Source organism: Bubalus bubalis, chromosome 4 (assembly GCF_019923935.1).
Source record: "Bubalus bubalis isolate 160015118507 breed Murrah chromosome 4, NDDB_SH_1, whole genome shotgun sequence".
Lineage (NCBI taxonomy): Eukaryota > Metazoa > Chordata > Mammalia > Artiodactyla > Bovidae > Bubalus > Bubalus bubalis.
In genome coordinates, this window is record NC_059160.1 from 126812728 (window position 1) to 126834897 (window position 22170).

Below are 22170 nucleotides of genomic sequence, written 5' to 3' on the forward strand. Positions count from 1 at the left end.
GCAGAGACATTACTTTGCCAACTAAGGTCCGTCTAATCAAGGCTATGGTTTTTCCTGTGGTCATGTATGGATGTGAGAGTTGGACTGTGAAGAAGGCTGAGCGCCGAAGAATTGATGCTTTTGAACTGTGGTGTTGGAGAAGACTCTTGAGAGTCCCTTGGACTGCAAGGAGATCCAACCAGTCCATTCTAAAGGAGATGAGCGCTGAGATTTCTTTGGAAGGAATGATGCTAAAGCTGAAACTCCAGTACTTTGGCCACCTCATGCAAAGAGTTGACTCATTGGAAAAGACCCTGATGCTGGGAGGGATTGGGGGCAGGAAGAGAAGGGGATGATAGAGGATGAGATGGCTGGATGGCATCACTGACTCGATGGACGTGAGTCAGCGTGAACTCCGGGAGCTGGTGATTGACAGGGAGGCCTGGCATGCTGCAACTCATGGGGTCGCAAAGAGTCGGACACGACTGAGCGACTGATCTGATCTGATAGCTGATTCACATTGCGCAACAGAAACTAACACCACATTGTAAGGTAATTAGCCTCCAACTAAAAATATATTAATTTTTTTAAAAAAGAAAAGAATGGAAAGATTCCTTAGCCTTTGTTCATATCTGCCTCACCTGAGCCTGTCTTGGTGTTTAATATCAAGGACACGAAAGACTTACCCAGTGTTGTCAAAAACAGGAAAGACTTACCCAGTGGAAAACTCCTAACCTCCTGTCTCTCTTCTCACCCCTCGTCTTCCTTTCCAACTGAAGACCCACCATGTGCCAGCTACGTTGCTACACAGTGAGGACACAGTCACATCACACAGGAATGGGCCTTCAAGGAGCTTGAGGTCTACCCCTTCCCACTGAAAGGGTGGCCGTTGGACTGCCTAGAATCTTGTTTGAAATTCAGACTCTCGGATCCCAGGAAAGCCCACTGACTCAGAATGTTGATTTTGGCAGGTTCCCGGGGTGATTCACAGGCACCGAAGGTTGAGAAGCAACCTCTAGGAGGGTAAGCCCTGTTTTTTAGAAGTGTTGTTTTAATAAGATTAAGGAGTTACAGTCACTATGGAGAACAGTATGGAGGTTCCTGAAAAAGCTAAAAATATAATTCCTATATGCTCCTGCAATTCTTCTTCTGGGCATATATCCAGAGAAAACTATAATTTGAAAAGATACATGCATCCCAGTGTTCATAGCAGCACTATTTACAATAGCCAAGACATGGAAGCAACCTAAATGTCCATCAACAGATGAACGGATAAAGCAGATGTGGTACATGTATACACAATGGAATATTACTCAGTTATAAAAAGGAATGAAATAATGCTATTTGCAGCAGTATGGGTGAACACAGAGATTATCATAATAAGTGAAGTAAGCCAGAGAAAGGCAAATATCATATGATATCACTTATATGTGGAATCTACTAAAAAAAAAATTAAAATGAGCTTATTTAAGAAATAGAAACAGACCCAAAGACATATTATAAAAAGAAACTCATGTTTATCAAAGGGGATAAAAAGGTAAGAGAGGGATAAATCAGGATTTGGGGATTAACACATACGCACTACTATATATAAAATAGGGAACCAACAAGGACCTACTATATAGCACAGAGAATTCTACTCAATATTTTGAAATAACCTATAAGGGAAAAGACTCTGATGCTGGGAGGGATTGGGGGCAGGGGGAGAAGGGGACGACAGAGGATGAGATGGCTGGATGGCATTACTGACTCGATGGACTGAGCCTGAGTGAACTCCAGGAGTTGGTGATGGACAGGGAGGCCTGGCATGCTGCGATTCATGGGGTCGCAAACAGACTGAGCAACTGAACTGAACTGATAAGGGAAAAGAATCTGATAAAGAATATATATATATATATACACACATATATGTATGTGTGTGTTGTGTATATATATATATATATATATATATATATATATATCACTGTGCTATACACCTGAAACTAACAGACATTGTAAACAACTACAATTTTTTTTAAAAAAGGACTGAGGATTGAGTGTTGTTATTTAGCTTTCACAAACTATTTTAGCTTATTTTACCAGTATCAACTGGAAGTATATATGACTGGCAGGAGCGTCTGTCACGAGACAGTGATTGCCCGTGGGAGTGGAAAGTCCCCTCTGGGAGTCTTTGTGGAGTGGGCAGAAGGGAAGGAGAGAGGACAAGGGAGGAAGTGGATGTGGGCTTCTGCCAAGGAGCAGTCAGGAGATGAGGGGTGTGGGAATGTCCCCTGTAACAGTGGACATCCCAGGACTAAGCAAACAAGTTTGGAAGGGCTGCCTTCCTGGAGGCAGCATCTGAATGGGATATACCCTCTACTCAGGCTCAAAAAAGGGGCTTCCCAGGTGGCTTAGTGGTAAAGAATCCACCTGCCAAACCAGGAGACTAGAGTTTGGATCCCTAGGTTGGGAAAATCCCCTGGAGGAGAAAGTGGCAACCCACTCCAGTATTCTTGCCTGGAGAATCCCAGGGACAGACGAGCCTGGTGGGCTATAGTCCATGGAGTCACAAAGAGTGGGACATGACTGAGCGCATGCACGCGCGCACACACACACACACACACACAGGCTCAGAAAACCAAATCTCTTCCTGTGTTTTGTCTCCTGAATCTGCAAGTATCTCACACAGCCACTCAGCAGAGGAAGGCATTCAAGAGTGCAGGAATAAGCCAGGGGGTGCCAGGAACTGGAAATCCAGGACCTCCACCACTCCCTGTAAGGAAGGATTCTTGGAGATTGCAGGGAGGTGGGTTGTTATGATCGTTGTTGCTGTGTTTTGAGAGGGAAGTTTTGTTTTTGCTTGGATTGGCCTTCTCTCTACCAAAGTAAATTTGAGGCAATACACCTGTTTCAGAAAGGATATTTCAGGAATAAAAAGGATTTGGGATTTCTGACCAAGGCTATATGCTTATTGAGTGTGGCTCCACATCCTACCGGCATCAAGAAGTAGCAGGAGTATCTAAACTGGGAGTTAGAGATTAAGGTATATAGTCTCACTTGAGTCTCTAGTATCTCCAAGGTACAGCCCTGAGCATATCTCATCACACAGGTGTTATAGAGGGTACCTGTAATCTTTCCTACCTTTGAGCCCTCTGACTTTCTTTTGCATTGGCTGGAAACCATCTCTTAGCATTCGACATCATCAGGTGGGAGAGGCTTGGATGAAGATTTACGTCTTCCCTTCGGAGGAAATCACAAGTACTGACAGCCTATTTTGTAGGTCACAGCCACACCTCGCTATCCCCGGGAGATTGGTTCCAGCATCTGAGGCAGATTCCAGCTTCTGCGGATGTTCCAGTCCCGTAGCCGGTCCTCCATAGGCGAGGGTTCAACCAGTTATTGCTCACCATCCACCTCTGGTTGAGTCCTCGGATGAGGAACCCGCAGACACGGAGGGTGGAGCATCTAACATGCTTTATATTTGGTTTTGGCGTGTGCAGAAAGCGTTCAAGTACATTTATTCTAGATGGGTGTTAAAAATAGTTAAGTTTTTCCCCTATAATATATGAAGAAACAATTTATAAGGTATCAATCAATCTTTGGGCTTCCTGTGGGGCACTAGTGGTAAATTAGAACCCATCTGCCAATGCAGGAGACATAAGAGTTCAATCGCTGGGTTGGGAAGATCCCCTGGAGGAGGGCATGGCAACCCACTCCAGTATTCTTGCCTGGAAAATCCCATGGACAGAAGGGCCTGGCAGGATACAGTCCATGGCGTCATAAAGAGTTGGACATGACTGAAGTGACTTAGCACACACACAGGCAGTTAAACATTCATTTTCTTATAAAGAAGAATCAAGTCTAAGTATTTTAAAGACCTTTTCATGGAAGGTAGCTTTGAGGGCGTGTGAATAATGCTAAGAATAGGATTTAGACTTTCCATCTCAGTTCAGTTGAGTCGCTCAGTCGCGTCCGACTCTGCGACCCCATGGACTGCAGCACACCAGGCTTCCTTATCCATCACCAACTCTCGGAGACTGCTCAAACTCATGTCCATCAAGTCGGTGATGCCATCCAACCATCTCATCCTCTGTCATCCCCTTCTCCTCCCACCTTCAATCTTTCCCAGCATCAGGGTCTTTCCAATGAGTCAGTTCTTCACATCAGGTGGCCAACGTATTGGAATTTCAGCTTCAGCATCAGTCCTTCCAATAAATATTCAGGACTGATTTCCTTTAGGATTGACTGGTTTGATCTCCTTTCCACCTCACTCCAGTGTAAGCTCAGGAAAGTTTGTCTGAGGTCTTTCTCAGCTGTTTTCACAGAGGAGTATGACACATGGCTTCCTAACACTCAGAATAATTTTTGAATTGAACTAAACGTCCATGACACAGCGATAACCAGCAGGCACCTAGGCTGGTTGTACATGTTTGTCTGTATGTGCATGCATGCTGGCATGTGTATATGTGTGGTGACATGTGGGCACGTGTGCGCTTGTGTGCCTGCATGTGCTTGTGTGCATGCACACGCATGTGTGTGTGTGTGTGTGCACATATGACCGAATGTATGCTTGCACATGTTCTCATGCCTGTGTGCATCCATGTGCTGGGACAGACTGAGCTGGAAGAGAGACCTGGGGAACAGAGTGAGTTGTATTCCCAAAGATGGGTGGTGTCTCAGCTCTGACGTTGGCCCAGCCCTACTGGGTTGGAGGGCATTACTGGCTCTATCTTAAGCCAGGATTCCCTTTCACCCACTGCAGACAGAGCATAAAAATATCTCCAGCGGGTAGCTTTCCCGAAAGGGGGAGGCCCTTCACTTTCATGGGAAATACTGCATTTAAGGAAAAATAAATCTCCTGGCGGGGCTGAGGTGGGGTTTAGCCATCACTGAGGTTTGGTTCCCAGGGTATCGGGGAGGAAGAATGCCGAGCTGTCGTTGGGAAACCCGGAAAGGGAAACGTGGACGTTGCGCCTCCCTCTGATGGGGTGGGGGGGGGGGAGGTGGACCAAAGGACGGTGAGGTTCTCTTCTGGCCAAGTTGCCTGCAGATTCCTCCTGTGAGGTCAGCCTTGCCCCCCGCTTCCCCCCCCGCCCCCCGCCGCCCCAACCCTGCTCTGCTTCCTGCCGCAGCCACTGGGCACCTTGTCCTTTCCTCAAGCAGCCTGATTTTCCAGCCACCAAAAATAACAACATTTGATACCAGGCCTCTGAAAGCTTTGGCTGGGGTCATGTTTCCAAATTCTTGACTCGAGAATTGTTAAATGAGAACTCCTATTTTTTTTTTTTTTTCCAGTCAGGCTATTTTTTTCCTCTTTTTTTTTTCTTCTTCTCAAGATGTTGGGAGAACCCCAACCAAGGAATCAGTGCTTAATGGGTCACAGGGTATAAATAGCAGTGTTGAGATCGTAACACAAGGCTCTTTGTACTATCATGCAACTGAACCTTAAAAAAAAAAAAAAAAAAAGAAGAAGAAGAAAAAAAGCTTCCAAACAGACCAGTTAACATACCAGCCTGGGGACTGGGGGCGAGGGAGAGGGGCAGCTCTGCTGAGCACAAGCTTCATTCTATATTTGTCCATGCCTGCGTTCCACTACTGCGATCTATTTACAGCCTGGCCATGCACACAGGATTCCCTATTCATTAAACATGGATTAAAAAAAAAAAAGATTCTGTATGTATTTTTGTTCTGCTGAATAGTTCACAGACATACATGAAGCCAATAAAGTCAATCTTAACTGCAAATCCTGAGTCTGGGCTCGCATCCCTGGCTCCTAACTGTGTAATTGTTATTTTACTTGTCAACATGAGGCAACTTCTTCTCATCCATGAAATGGGGACAAACGTACCTGTTCACTAAGCGTGGCTCTCAGTGACACATAGTGTTGTTCTAAAAATTAAGAGAGAAGATCTGTGGGCTTCCTGGCTTTGAGGCACTTTAAATATGAGATATTATCCTAATTAAACTAAATTTTCATCATGGGGTCAGTCCTTTAATGAAGTTAAATGGGAGGATCCATTAACTTGCTATCAGTCATTGTATTTGGAGTTCCTGAGGGATCCTGAAAATTGATGAATTATGACAAGCCCAATGGTATATTTCTGGCTGATTATGGCAAGCCCTGGGTGGTATTAAAAGAGATGCCAATTTTTATGTGACAGTGAAATTCATAGTCTCTAACAGAAGTATGATTATACCAATGAAAGGGACCAGGCTGAAGGGCATGTGACTTAGCAGCTGACAAGTGCAATAATTCTCAGAATTTTGTGGCTCAAAATGTGTGCTGGCTACTAAGAACTGGGACTTTAGAAATAGAAAGTTCAGGTTACAAGCCTACTGGGCAGAAACTCGAACTCTTGGTGCTGGCAACACGCCCCGGGCACTCAGGGGTGGGCCAAGGTTCTGCCCATTCAGTGTCCTATGTTTAAATTCTGAGTCTGTAAGCAAAAAAAAAAAAAACTTGTTGGAAGGGTTCCCTTACCTTTTGGAAACTGCAAAATAAAATCTTCTTTGGCAAAGAGTCTCTTTCTTTTGTGGGCTTTCCTACAGGGCTTCTTGGGCAGGATTTACCTCTGGGCTGCCATGACCCCAGTTCCCCAGTTGCCTGCTGTCCATCTTCTGGTGGGGATGGTGGTTGGGAGTGGGGGGCGGGGGCAGGGGTAACACTGTTGTTCAAGTCCTTGGATTAACCAGAAAATTAGCAGGAAAACAAAACAGTAGGGGATCAAAATGGGGTCCATACCACACGGTGAAAGTATCTCAGAGATGAAGCTGCCTGTTAATGAGGTTTAGAGTTTCAGCAGCTGATATTTGAGTTGGGTTGCTAGGAGAGAGAAGCAAAGAAGGGTACAGGCAGCCTTGTTTACCCCTAGCATTGGCCTGGAACCCGGGTACAGGCATATTCAGATACCGAGGATCACACGTTGAGCACGTACTAGGTAGAGCTACAGCAGGAAGCATTTTAAATAGATCGTTTCATTCAATATCCACAAACGTCCTATGAAACCAGTGCTTTCCTTATGCCCAGTCTGCATAAGAAAACAGAGCCCTAGAAAATAACTTGTCCAGACTTCATGCTGCTGCTGCTGCTAAGTCGCTTCAGTCGTGTCCGACTTTGTGTGACCCCATAGATGGAAGCCCACTAGGTTCCCCCGTCCCTGGGATTCTCCAGGCAAGAACACTGGAGTGGGTTGCCATTTCCTTCTCCAGTGCATGAAAGTGAAAAGTGAAAGTGAAGTCACTCAGTCGTGTCCGACTCTTCGCAACTTCATGGACTGTAGCCTACCAGGCTCCTCCATCCATGGGATTTTCCAGGCACAAGTACTGGAGTGGGGTGCCATTGCCTTCTCCGACTTCATAGTGAGGTTGCATTTGAACCTAGACTATTGGATGTCCAAACCTAGGCGGTTACTGACTTAGCTAAACTTCTTTTTGCAAAGCTGTAGACCCAGGTTCAATCCCTGGATCAGAAAGATCCCCTTGAGAAGGGAATGGCAACCCACTCCAGTACTCTTGCCTAGAGAATCCCATGCCCAGAGGAGCCTGGCAGACTACAGTCCATGGGGTTGCAAAGAGCCCAACATGACTGACTAACACACACACACATGCACACACGCACCCTAAGCCTAGTGCAAATGCATCAGGGCTCTCCCAGGGCCAGGCAGGGGTTGGGGTGGGAATGTCTGAGATGTTCAGGGATGAAAGGTCGCAGTGTTACAGACTGAGAACCGGCCCCAGAGGCCAGGGCTCCAGGCTCCCGACTCCTCTCCCTGCTGAGAGTGTCCGGCAGCCCTGCTGGACCTAAATCAGGAACATCTGAATGGCAGATCTGAGCCCAAGTGTCCACCACAGCCTGCCTCTCCTCCATGCACAGGGCACAGAAGAACGCTGCCTGGCCCAGAGTTGTGACTTTGGAGGGAAGATCTGAGCTTACTTCATACTGATGCCATACACTGATGAAAAGAAAATCTGCCCTTCACGACTTTGTATGCATCCAGAAAATAGCATTTAAAATATCCTAATCGGTAAAGATTAAAAAAAAAAAATGAGCCTGTGTTCTTTGGCTCAGTTTGGTCCTCTGATGTAAAAAAGCATGTTCTCTGTGTCTTAGCCTCCCAGGAGCTACACTGCTTAACTTCTCTAGGTCTCTGGAAGGACTACAGCCCTTGCCTCTTATGTGTTGAACTTTGAGACACAAATTTTTTTGTTTCTTTCTTTTTAAAAAAATTTTTGGACACACCAAGGGGCTGACAGCATACGCACGTCTTTGGGAGTAAAAGCTCAGAGCCCTAACCACTGGACACCAGTGAATTCCTGAGACACAAACTTCTAACCCTGACTCATGCCACTCTCTGCTCCTGCAAAAAAAAAAAAAAATCCTGAAGTCTTCGAAGGAACTCTGAAATTTTACCCTCTTTAATCCTAATTCAACACAGCATCCATGAGTTCCCCATAATGGCTACTTCAAATGCTTTCCTCAGGCTTACTGCTCCATTCTGTGTTTATCTGTGGGCTTCCCAGGTGACGTCAGTGGTAAAGAACCCACCTGCCAATGCAGGGGACATAAGAGAGGGAGGTTCGTTCCCTGAGTTGGGAAGATCCCCTAGACGAAGGTATGGCAACCCACTCCAGTATTCTTGCCTGGAGAATCCCATGGACAGAGGAGCCTGGTGGGCTACAGTCCATGGGATCACGAAGAGTCGGACATGACTGAAGCGACTTAGCACACACACACACATGTTTATCTGTGTCTTCCCAATAGACTGAGAGCTTCCTGAAGACTCCCCAACCCTATCTTACCCCTTTCTGCCGTGGCGCCCAGTGCGGAGACTTGTATACATCCAGAGTACACACGGAATGAGCAGGTCAGTGGAGGCAGGAGTACACACGGGATGCTTATGCAGCATATGTACAACCAACAATTCTCAGGGTAGAGGACGGAGAACACCTCCTGAGTGCCCAGAACGTCCTGGTTCAATTCTGTTCCACCACACCTCGCACCTTGCCGGGAAGCCTGGCCCATTTCCTGCTGGATGTGCTTTGCATCACCTATTACCATCCTTGCCTAACCCTGGAGGCTGGGGAGGGAGGGTGCCTTCTTCTTTTTGTTCTGAAGTGTGCCCAGCTTAACATCAATTCATTTTTACTCACATACGGGGGCATTTCTCCCAAGGTGAATCTTGCTCCCCTTCACATAAATGGACAATATTGCATCTTCCAAGCCCTCTTCCCATCCATGCCCTAAATCAGACTGGTCTCCAAGTCTGATCTACTCCTTTGTTGAAATGGCTCATCTACTAGCTTCTCTGTGCTGCCACACTGGTCCAGTTCCTCAGAATCTGGTGGCCTGTCAGCGGCCTTAAGTGCACATACCCGAGCCGCAGTTCCATCCTTCATGAAAACCTCTGCCCGGGTGACTTCCCACGGCACTGCTATCATGACAGACACCCTTGGACCCCTGATGTCTTCTCATACATGAGTTTCAGGGCCTCTGGAAATTCCACCTGATGCTATAGTCAGACTTCATGTCCCATCACTCCCCAGTAATTATCTTTCAGTTAGGAGTCACAGATTCTGCTTGGTCCCCAAATATGTGACGCTTATTTTTGCTCCGTCTGATGTAGTGGTCCCCCCACCTCCAGGGTACCTCCTGGAACCCATACTTTCCATGAATCTTCCTTTCCCTTCTGTCACCAGCTAGACTTGCTCCCTTCTTTGAATCTTGCAGCCAAAGTATGCATCAGGCCTCCCTTGACCTGCTTGAATGTCATTTTAGTGAGATCCATAATTTAATGTATGTTAGTTCAAAATTTTCAAGTAGATTCTAAGTTCTTTGAGAATAGGATCTGAGTCTTGTTCTTCATAATCAGTATCTGCTGGAGGGAAGGACTTACAAAAATTGTGTCATATGCTTGTGCCTAGGACTGCCTAGGTTTTAGAAAAGGCAGAGGAACCAGAGATCAAATTGCCAACATCCGCTGGATCATGGAAAAAGCAAGAGAGTTCCAGAAAAACATCTATTTCTGCTTTATGGACTATGCCAAAGCCTTCGACTGTGTGGATCACAATAAACTGTGGAAAATTCTGAAAGAGATGGGAATACCAGACCACCTGATCTGCCTCTTGAGAAATTTGTATGCAGGTCAGGAAGCAACAGTTAGAACTGGACATGGAAAAACAGACTGGTTCCAAATAGGAAAAGGAGTACGTCAAGGCTGCATATTGTCACCCTGCTTATTTAACTTATATGCAGAGTACATTATGAGAAATGCTGGGCTGGAAGAAGCACAAGCTGGAATCAAGATTGCCGGGAGAAATATCAATAACCTCAGATATGCAGATGACACCACCCTTATGGCAGAAAGTGAAGAGGAACTAAAAAGCCTCTTGATGAAAGTGAAAGAGGAGAGTGAAAAAGTTGGCTTGAAGCTCAACATTCAGAAAACTAAGATCATGGCATCCGGTCCCATCACTTCATGGGAAATAGATGGGGAACCAGTGGAAACAGTGTCAGACTTTATTTTCTGGGCTCCAAAATCTCTGCAGATAGTGATTGCAGCCATGAAATTAAAAGACGCTTACTCCTTGGAAGAAAAGTTATGACCAACCTAGAGAGTGTATTAAAAAGTAGAGACATTACTTTGCCAACAAAGGTCCATCTGGTCAAGGCTATGATTTTTCCAGTGGTCATGTATGGATGTGAGAGTTGGACTGTGAAGAAAAGCGCTCAGCTTTCTTAGAATTGATGCTTTTGAACTGTGGTGTTGGAGAAGACTCTTGAGAGTCCCTTGGACTGCAAGGAGATCCAACCAGTCCATCCTAAAGGAGATCAGTCCTGGGTGTTCACTGGAATGACTAATATTGAAGCTGAAACTCCAATACTTTGGTCACCTGATGCGAAGAGCTGACTAATTTGTAAAGACCCTGATGCTGGGAAAGATTGAAGGCAGGAGGAGAAGGGGACGACAGAGGATGAGATGGTTGGATGGCATCATCGACTCAATAGACATAGGTTTGGGTGGACTCTGGGAGTTGGTGATGGACAGGGAGGCCTGGCGTGCTGCGATTCATGGGGTCGCAAAGAGTCGGACACAACTGAGCGACTGAGCTGAACTGAACTGAGGACTGCCTGACTTTGCTGAGGAAAACTGGGAAAGCATTTACAGAACATTATACCTATTTTTTCTGGGAAAAATCAGGGCTTACAATGGGGATTTTGTTTGCATTGACTGCTGTTGCTACTTTCTTCCATTTCTGCTTTTTTTCTATTTATTAAAAAAAATTTTTTTAAGTTTTTGGCCATATCATTTGGCCACTTGGCCATACCAGGTGGCATGTGGGATCTTAGTTCCCTGACCAGGGATACAACCCACACCACCTGCACTGGAAGCCCAGAGTCTTAAACCACCGGACTACCAGGAAAGTCCCCATTTCTGCTTTTTCCTCCTTTTTTTTTCTCCTTTCTCTTTTTATTCATTAAATATCTGTTGTGCTTCAGTTCTTTTTCTGTAGGCTATAAGGCTGCCAGATCTTAAAAACACGATAACAATCTAAAATCCTCACGGCCTTAACATATAGGATGCATACAATGAATGTTTGTTGAATAAATTAATTAATAAAACTTCTGGTATCTAGAATCCATCAGATCCCATCTATTGAAGCCAAATGCCTCCTTCTTTGTTCTGAAAGCCTAACTCTGGCTTTTCAACGTTTTAGTCCCCTGAGCACTTCCTTCATTGCTGTTTTTCTGTTTTCTCCTCTTTCTTCCATCTCCATTCTGCCCTCCTCAATCTTCTAGTGTCCTCTTAAAAATGATTATTTAGCTTTTAAAGCATCCTCTTATGGCATAAAGTTCCATGATTATTCATTACAATTGTTGGACATTATCATATTTGCTGTAGCAAGAGGCAATCCACCGAGATTAATCAGTGTGAAATGTGCAATTTATGAAATGACCTCTGTATACCCTAAGAAAAAAATGTAACTCATTTATAAGAGATGAGGTTGTTGGTGTAGTTATTACTAGAACCTCCAAAGGTGATTGTGTATATTTTCCAAAAAAAAAATCATCATGCCTTCTGGATTGGAGCTGCAGAATGAAGGTATGCATGGCAGTGATATTGTCTTAAAGTCCCTTGTGTTGACTTTGAACCCCACCCTGCATCCACCAGGGAGCTGTCAAAGGACCTTAAGTAATAATGTCATATATCAGGATACCTAGCACTTCCCCAGTGGCTCAGCCATAAAGAATCCGCTTGCAATGCAGAAGATGCAGGAGGCGTGGGTACGATCCCTGGGTAAGGAAGATCCGCTGAAGGAAGGCATGGCAATCCACTCCAGTACTCTTGCCTGGAGAGTCCCATGGACAGAGAAGCCTGGCGGGCTACAGTCCATAGGGTCACAAAGAGTCAGGCACGACTGAAGTGACTGAGCATACACGCAGGCATACACGAACATCAGGATACCCCATGTTGTTGGATTACACTGCTACATCCACAACAGAGCTAAGGAACCTCTAAGGGTACCTCTTGAGAAAACCAAGACAGGAATCAGGATGAGAAAATAGGAAATATTCCATAGGAAACCTAACTGCAGGCATAGACAGTCTGTATTTTAAAGCTAATAATTTATGTTTTCCTTGTGATAGCAATTCTACATTTTATTTAGCATAGCAATCACCCCAATTGATTCATAAAAGCAAAATTGCCTAATCAATGGACTAGAAATACAGTCACTGTGAATATAAATTCTTTCCTCTTCTAATGATCCCAGGCTAATCGTTGCAGTTCTTCTGGCTCGTTTTCCTGATTAAACCAGGAGAATAAAGACAACAGGAACATGTGACTCCTGCATTAGAAAGCTAAGCCATGAAGCATGAGAAGAAACCAGTGAGTGAAAGGGGGAGAGTGAGTCTAGTATAATCCATTCTGTGGCACACACCTTACCTAATATTTGCTATATTGATAGCTGCCCCCCAACTGCCAAAGTGTTACTCTTAAATATTGGGGGAAAAGGGGTGGGGATTTAGAGTTAGCAGATCTAAATTTAAGTAGAGGCTTCTCTTAGTAACTATATACAATAAGTCCCCTGCAATATGAATGAATTCCATTCCAAGAGTGCGTTCATAAATCCACTTTGTTTGCAAGTCAACAAAGTTAGCCTAGGTACCCAACTAACACAATTAGTATAGTACTGTATAGTACTGTACTGTAATACTGAGTAGGCAATGGCACCCCACTCCAGTACTCTTGCCTGGAAAATCCCATGGACGGAGGAGCCTGGAGGGCTGCAGTCCATGGGGTCGCTGAGGGTCAGACACGACTGAGCGACTTCACTTTGACTTTTCACTTTCATGCCTTGGAGAAGGCAATGGCAACCCACTCCAGTGTTCTTGCCTGGAGAATCCCAGGGACGGGGGAGCCTGGTGGGCTGCCGTCTCTGGGGTCGCACAGAGTTGGACACGACTGAAGTGACTTGGCGGCAGGGGTGGTGGTACTGTAATAGGTTTATAATACTTTCCACATAAATAATATATAAAAAAACCAACACAAAAAGTAAAGAAAACATTTTTAATCTGACAGTACAGGACCTTGAAAAGTATAGTAGCACAGTACAGCAGCTGGCATACAGAGGCTGGCTCTCACATTAGCATCTTTGGAATTTTGCAACTTGAAGGTCCTGGTGGCTCAGTCTGTAAAGAATCCACCTGCAATGCAGGAGACTTGAGTTCAATCCCTGGGTCAGGAAGATCCCCTGGAGGAGGGCATGGCAACCCACTCCAGTATTCTTGCCTGGAGAATCCCATGGACGGAGAAGCCTAGTGGTCTACAGTCCATGGGGTTGCAAAGAGTCAGACATGACTGAAGTGAATTAGCATACATATACATATATATACACACACATATATATATTCCTGCAGAATTTTTATTATTTTTCCTCTTTTTGCCAAATTTTTTTTTTTTAATAATAACAAATTCCAGATGGGAATCTCAGCGACAACCCCCTCCCCAGGGACTGCCCCCACAAGCTTTCCAGTCACCTTCCTCCTGCATTCTTTGTCCCCACCAAACCATCCCAACCAGAACAGCATGGCTCACTCCTCTTGGCGGCGTCACAGCCCTGCTCGAACGCTGACAGTGGTAAAGTTGGCTGCTAGGAGTTCAGTCCTGAGATCACTCCCTTAGCAGCAGGGAGGCAGTTTAGAAACAAGGAAGTTGAAAGTGAGCACACAGCTGCCAGCCTGTTGACCACCACCAGCCCCTCCACGCTGGACTCACTCTGCCCTGACATCCAAGGGAACACAGCTCTCTTTCTGGGCAGCTGTCCTCTCTGCTGCCTATGACCCCGCAGGCTAAGACCACTCACCCCGTGGGCACAAGTCCCATAGGCTGCAGCACTACCTGTGCCCTAGACTTGGGCACCGCAGCTGCAAGCTTCGGAGACGCAGCAGCAGCAGCAGCAGCTTCAAGTTTCAGAGACCGATGCAGAGATCTAAGGTTATCGTCCACATCCGGACCACCCCTTGGCTACTGTGCAGCAGCTGCTTGTTTGGCTGGGATTGATCCTACCCCTGGCTCCAGGGAAGACCCCAACCTAGATGCCAGTCAGGGAAATCTCATACCCTTGCTCTGGGATCGGTCAGGGTGTGGGCAGACCTAAGCCAATCAGAGCAGGCTATTCCCTTGGCCACATGATGTCAGGACCAAGCCAAGCAGAGACAAGCTTGGTGCTCTTTCTGCTCTGTTCTGGGAAGGATGCGACTGCTCTTTCCTCTTGGGTGTGAATAAGAAAGCATGTCAACCATCTTATAATCTTGGGGGAAGCCTGCCTGAAGATAAAATCAACACAGGGAACCACGGAGAGATGAGGTGAGAACCAGGGAGAGATGAGGTATGAACCTGAAGTGAGTCAGACCTCAAGCTGGTCTGCTGTGGATTCTTCAGTTACAAGAGCCAATAAGTTCCCCTTAGAGTTGAATCCTGTTTGAAAAGATTGTTTTTGTGACTTTGCATTTGAAAGCATCATCACTGATAGAAGCATTACAACCTGGGGCAGCCAGAGGAGGGGAAGAAAACTCGGAAAGTGGCCATAATGATTATTTTACATGTCAACTTGACTAGACCGTGGCACCCAGTTATTTGGTCAAGTGAAGGGTAGTTCATCCACAGGCTCACCCAGTCCTGATGTTGCTGTGAACATACTTTTTGGATATGATTAGCAGTGAAATCAGTAGACTATGGGTAAAGCAGATTGCTCTCCATAATGTGGGTGAGCCTCGTCCAATCAGGGGAAGGGCTTAAAAGCCAAGACTGGGGTTTCCTGAGGAGGAATTTTCAAGACAACAACAAAGATACTCCGCCTGAATTTCAGCCTGCAGAGCTCAGCCACCATGGTGACTTATAAATACATTTATTATAGTTCAAGAAAAAGCAGCCAGGCAGCAGCTCCCATATGAATCATCCTACATGGAACTTTTAGCCCACACTGAAATAAGACAGTGTACAGGCCTCCTTCACTGCACCTTCCATGTTGTAGTACCAAGGGTACTTCCAGTCTTGTGAGATCTGCCCAAAGTAGTCAGCCTCCTTAGGCATATAAACTCTGACTTCTTTGTCTCTTGTAGCCTTCCAGTGGGAACCAGAGGGAAGGGAGGCTCACCCACAGACCCCCCTCTCCTATCAGCCTTGCAGGAAGGACTCTGCATTTCTCCTGGGACCTTTGACTTCTTGGCCCTGATCATGGACCCCTAGGCACACACCTGACCATGGCAGTTCTTCAGGGCAGGGTAGAAATGTGACCCAGTGACTTGTAACTGCACCAAAGCCAGGAGAACCTGTTTCTAGACAAGGCTGCATCCTGAGGATGAGCTTGAGATTTAGGGGAAAGTTTTGGATAAACACTTCATAGACAGAGAAAAGTTAATCAGTGATGTTGTCCAGAAACTAGTCTCAGTCTTGATATTTTTATAAATTAAACATAAGGGGAAGTAAGTCCCTGAATTCATGACTCAGATAAATCTTCTATGGGTAGAGGGATCCCAAGTTAGGTAAAAGTCAGCATTTTTATGCTACTTTAGAGCTTACAGCACATGTTTGTATACATAATTCTACATTAGTTGCTGCTGCTACTGCTAAGTCGCTTCAGTCATGTCCGACTCTGTGCGACCCCATAGACAGCAGCCCACCAGGCTCCCCCGTCCCTGGGATTCTCCAGGCAAGAACACTGGAGTGGGTTGCCATTTCCTTCTCCAATGCGTGAAAGTGAAGTCGCTTAGCCGTGTCCGGCTTAGTGACCCCATGGACTGCAGCCCACCAGGTTCCTCCATCCATGGGATTTTCCAGGTGAGAGTACTGGAGTGGGGTGCCATTGCCTTCTCCGTCTACATTAGTTAATTTAGGATAAAACTGGCCTTAACCCTTGCTGCTACAGAGAAGCAGAATCAGAATTGAAGCATCTATAGATGTCTCTAAGCTACCTTCTCTCTGGCCCCTAGAATACATTAGCCTTCCTTTCTTTTCTCCCTCAGGGCGAAGGATGGATGGGACCAGTAGAAGCCAGGCAGAGGAGGGCCCTGAAGACTTGCATCAGAAGACTGATGGGCAGAGTTTGCAGGCACAAGAATGGACAAAATGTTGGAAACCCATATTCCCATCGAGAGTGACAGGGGAGGGGTCCATGGAGTGGGGGCTTGGATAGAAAACTCTGGAGTTTGGGAAGGTTTCCATAGCCATTTAAAGAAGGACTATCAGGGACTTCCCTGGTGGCCCAGTGGATAAAAAGTCACCTGACAATGCAGGGAACCTGCGTTCCATCCCCGGTCAGGGAAGATTTCCACATGCCGAGAAGCAACTAAGCCAGTGTGGCATGACTACAGAAGCCTGCACGCTCTAGGGCCCGTGAGCCTCAACTACTGAGCCTCCAAGCTGCGACTACTGAAGCCCGCGCGCCTGGAGCCCACGCGCCACAACAAGAGAAGCCCGCACACCGCAACTAGAGAGTAGCCCCCGCGCTCTGCAACGAAAAGCCTGCGCTCAGCAACAAAAACCCAGCACAGCCAGAATAAAGGACAATCAGAGGGATTCCAGACACAGAGGACCCACAGGAAAGACCTGAGTGGTGAGGTCTCAGGTGTTGGCTGAAGGATGAGGGGATGAAGTGATCACTCTCCCCACCCTCTGATCCTCTCTGTTTTAGAATAATTAGACACTACGCTTATTACGTGACTATCCCAAGGAAACTTTATAAATCACTTAGCCCTCACAAGAGACTTATGAAATGGGTACTCTTTTTCTTGCCATTCTACAGATGAGGAGGCTAAGGTTTAGTGACATCTGGAAACTTGGCTATGTCTGAGGACATAGCCAAGCTGGGGTGGAGCCAGGTTTGGAATGAAGACAGTTATGTCTTTAACCACTTCGACCCATTAACCACTTCTCAGCAAAAGTATTGCTGTTGCAACTGCCGCTAACCAGCTTCTAAGACCACCTGGGCTGTTAGGTAAGTCAGACTGTCTTCCTCTCTCTTGCCCTGCCAGGAGGAGATGGAAAGCTGGAGTGAATGCAGCCAGCCCCCACTTTTGCCTTTTTTTAATCTTTCGGCCTCACTCCGCAGCACATGGGACCTTAGCTCTCAGACCAGGGATCGAACCTGCGGCCTCTGTATTGGAAGCACAGAATCCTAACTGGGCTCAACAGTGTCTGTAGGATCCCTGTGCTTGCCCTTTGCCCCAGTCCCTGCTGGCGGGCCCTGCTCTGTGACTGGCTCCCCTCAGTTTCCTCCTCGGTACAACCTTCCTGGGTAATTTCTCCTCATGTAGGCTAACCCTGTTTTCACTGTATCTTATAAACACATTTTGATGGTTCTTATTTTTCACCACACTTTCCTCATTAAGATTAGAGACTAAATGGATTCCTTTAACAACTATTTACTGAGAGTTCAATATGCCACTCGTCATTATGACACACTTATTACATGCCAGACATCATAGTATGCACCTTATATACTCCTGTCAATTCGTCCCCTCAACACCTCCACGAGGGAAGTAATATCCTTAACCCATTTCACAGATAATTAAATGGAGATTGGAGGGTTAAATCCTAAAGGTTAAAAACAGCTGGAGCTGGAATTTTTGCGTAAGCAGTCTGATTCCAGAGCCCACATACTTTACCTTGAAATAGATTTATGGAGAGAAAGAATAAGTGAACTGAGTGAATAAATGAATGATTCTGACTGATGCCGATTCTTCTCCTGTGATTCTTCCTCTCCAAGCTCTCATTCTTGCACACACAGTCTCTTTTCCTTTACTGCTTACAATTCAAGTTGTCCACCTAATTCCACTGAAGTCTTCAAACCCTCAGTAAACATGCAGACCAACGACGATCAGTGCAGTCTGGTACCAGCTGACACTCAACTCAGGCAATGTTGGTCCCAGAGACCCTGAATGAGCTCCTTCCAGGACTACAAGAAGTTCATGATTACTGAAGGCTTACTTATGGGCCTAAAGGTCCATGTGCAGAAAAGTGTAATTCCTAATACATGGACATAAAATGATTTTTTAAAATAAATCCAACAATTTTACTGAAGTCAAAGTTCAATGTAGGTGTTCTTTTATTTTTCATCATACATCATTTTTACTGATTATCTTAAAAGAATACAATAGGTTCCATCACATTCTCACTCCCTCAGGTCTCCCCTCACTCACCTGCCACCAGCCATACAAATATCATCTTTGCTTTTAAAGCCATACATAGATGGAGGGAGACCATTCTGGTGGGTTTTAGGTAGGCTGACCCTTCAGTAAATAAATCTGAGCAGAGAACCCTTTAAGGAAAATATTCATTCCCTTTATTTGTGGTCTATAATTTTATTTCATTTTATTTTCAATAGAATGATATATCCCCCAAGGTGTTGATAACTTCACAAACCGCCTGATGCTAACTAAGCTTTACACCCAGTGGCAGTCCCAAGTACAGGGCTCTTGGGATTCTGGCCTAGGAGAGAAGATGTATCTTCTATGTGACAGCAGGGGGAGCCTCTTCTTACCAGTGTTTCAAAACTGTTTGCTGTGACCCCCTTTCATGATATAACCAGAAGTCCACATTTTTAAAAAGTTTTTTTTTTTGTGAACTATTTTTAAACTCTATTGAATTTGTTATGATATTTTTTCTGTTTCATGTTTTGGTTTTTTGGCTTTGGGGCATGTGGAATCTTAGCTCCCTGACCAGGGATCAAACTTGCACCCCTTGCTTTAGAAAAGGAAATCTTAACTACTGGACACCAGGGGAGTTCCATTTTTAGTGGTACATACTCACTGCACCCAAGTACCTAATGCCTACCACACATGCCCAGTGCTTTCTCATAGTTGGCTGACATGAAAAATGCTATCATAGGGATTGTCCAGTTTAATTCCTTAACCCCTTTTGAGGTAAGTACATGGTCATTTTAAAAGTTGCAAAATAGAAACACTACATTAACTGAATTACCTGAAATGACTACACAAAGCCCAAGGTATCTGGAGACTCCTTGACCTTTATTCACTGTTTTTGTGTATCTGGAATAAAACTAGACAATTCTGAGGTGTGTTTTCACAAAAACTTGAATTTGTATCTCTCAACATAGTTTCCCCTCAAAGAGCTTTGTGAAGGAGCAGAGCAGGCTATGACTACAGGGCTGCTGTGTCAAGACAAACAGGCTCCAGTCAGAATAACTTCCTAGGAATCGAATTTCCACCGAAAAGGCTTCCAGGTTCCTCGATAAAATATATAAGGAGTGGACTGTTTTGTATGATTTCCATCTCAAGCTTCTAAACTGGTTTTCGTGCCTGTTATCTAGAAAGAAAAATATGGTGATGAAGGAAGTCTTTTAGTAGGGTTGTGTCTAGGTATTCTTAAGCCTGGAGCAAGGATTTATTTTTTTTTTTAGATTCCTGTCCATCTTCTGCAATCCTTTTTTAAACAATGACCGAAAATGTTATACAACTCTTAGATCACAGTGAAGTTCCTAGGCCCCTGCTCCAAGGCTAGTAATGAACAGTCATTTTGTTAAAAGGATGGGCTCATGCTTATTATTATTATTTTGGAAGATACTGCTACAGAGTATTAAATTCAATAATTAACAAAAATTAGAAGTTAATTAATTGGTGGCACCTCAAGGGCCCACTAGTAGAAAAAAATTTTTTCTAAGGTGTCAGTTTTTCTATAAAAAGACAACTAACTCCCTTTCAGCAGTCAGTTGTTACAGACTTTTATCTGACTTGGTAGTACCCACACCGAGATTTACTTAATAAATACATCTGTATTAACATGTACCGTGCATCAGTGTTTTTGGCTAATACAGTTTGCCCCTTAAGCATGAGTGCTTACTCCACCAGCATGGAACATATGCCTTATTATAGCCACAGTCTTAAAAAAAAAAAAGGCAGCATCATGATTTCCAAAAGGGGAGTGTGACATTTGGGGCCGCTCTTGTCATGCGCCATCTCCAACTTAAGACAAATCCACCCTGTACTGCTTGGCCCGCGCAAGGACCCTCGCAGGCGGCAGGCACGGCTGTTGCCGACGCGCGTTTGATCTTTTCTGGGCAGCCGAGGGCTCGCCACACCCCTGGGCTGGCTCCCGGGTCGCTTGCTCGGCCTCGCTCAGCAGGAGCCAGACCTTTTACTTTATTTGGTCCACCACGCGGTGACCGTCCAGGGAGCGCGCTGGCGGCGACGCACGGCCTCGCGCCCGCACATTCCTCCCAGGAACGCCGGCGGGGGGCGCGAGGTATCAGGCTCGGCAGGGCCGCGGCTCCCCTCTAATTATAGCCGCCGCAGCTGGCTCGCCCATGGGCCTGGAGCTCAGTGCGGGATGGGCCCGAGCGGCCTTGCGAGGCGGGCGCGCCGCCGCTGCTTCCGGGCCGAGCCCGGCCCCGCCCCGCCATGGCCCCGCCCCCGGCCCCTGGCCCCGCCCCCGGCCCCGCCCGCCGCCGGGTCCCGCCGCGGGGTCGCGCGGATCCACGTGCGCAGATAGCGGCGCGGGGAGCAGACGGTGTTCCCGTTTGTGCTGCCCGGGAAAAATTCTAGAATAAATAAATACGGGTGCGGCGTGAGTCAGGGTGCAGCACTGGAAACCACAGCAAGGTCTCCTCGTGGGCGAAGGCCTTTACGCAGGCGGCTGGAGAGTCCGGGAGCCTCCGCCCCTTTCCTTCCCCTCGAGTAAACAGGGCTTGGCAGAACCGGCGGTTGTTTTCTTCCTTTTAAAAAACGCCATTCTGAGCAACCATAAAAAGTGAAAAAAGATCTACAGTTTGACAGTTACGACCCAGCTCCCATATTTTCAACCGGCCTCTTGATTTGTATGAAGAAAATGGTGTCCCGTGGCCCCTTTCGTGCGTGATGGTTGCCTGCTGGACCTAATTAAAGCGCTTTGAATATAGGCTTGTGTTCCTATGTCAGAATTCCACCCAAGTTCCGGATGTAAGCTCCGGAAGAGTCGGTTCTCTATAGAAGAATTTAGCTCTGACTATACTTTCCAACTCCTGGAAAAAAACCAACTCACCGTTAAATCTTGTCGGTACGTGCCCTTCATCCAGAAAACACGCACCCTACCTGCGGCATCGACTCAAAGCTCCAAGGACGGTGGGGGCTATGGCCTCTCAGCTGTTCAAAGCCTAGAATGATGTGCCTCCTTAATAGGTGTTAAATAATAACAGCGGCAGCCCATATGGTGCTTGTTAAGACAATAGTATTCCAAAACTTCCCTAATGACTGTGACCCTCCTGTGAAATTCTGATTTCAATTGTATGTGGGTTACAATAAATCTTTATCTTTTATCACCGAAAAAAAGCTAATCAAATTGCTGTTTGGAGGCTGGAGTAACAACGTGGGTTAAGGCATGCAGCAGCCTCTTTCTACTTTGCAGCTCTCTCATGCTGTAGAGAACATGAAGGGCCCAAGGCCAAAGCTGTGTGTAAAGAAATGCTGATTTATTCAAGTCGTAGACAATCCTTACTCCTACGTTTCACTTCTCTGCACAACTCTCACTGGTACGGTTTAATATTTTAAAATCCTACGATAAAGGAAAATAAAGCTCAGTGATTTTGAGCTTAAAAATAATTTGAGTTAAAAATAATAAGAGTAATTTGAGTTACAAAAACTCTTTCCATACATTAAAATAAATTTAGGCCCTTCGCTCCGGGGAAATGTTTCAGGATTTTTGTTTTTCTTGGCGAGAT

At 45.8% G+C, this 22170-nt stretch overlaps 2 long non-coding RNA genes across 2 annotated transcripts; both read right to left on the minus strand.

Annotated features, from left to right (window-relative positions):
* Window positions 1-13424: 13424 nt before the first annotated feature.
* LOC123333399 lies at window positions 13425-16181 on the minus strand. Its single transcript, XR_006550715.2, has 2 exons — window positions 14055-16181; window positions 13425-13663 (listed from the first exon to the last, which is right to left on the minus strand). It is a non-coding gene; the product is annotated as an uncharacterized LOC123333399 (long non-coding RNA).
* Window positions 16182-19481: 3300 nt separating this feature from the next.
* Window positions 19482-20866, minus strand: LOC123333400. The gene is made up of 2 exons (XR_006550716.2): window positions 20610-20866; window positions 19482-19784 (listed from the first exon to the last, which is right to left on the minus strand). It is a non-coding gene; the product is annotated as an uncharacterized LOC123333400 (long non-coding RNA).
* Window positions 20867-22170: the final 1304 nt, after the last annotated feature.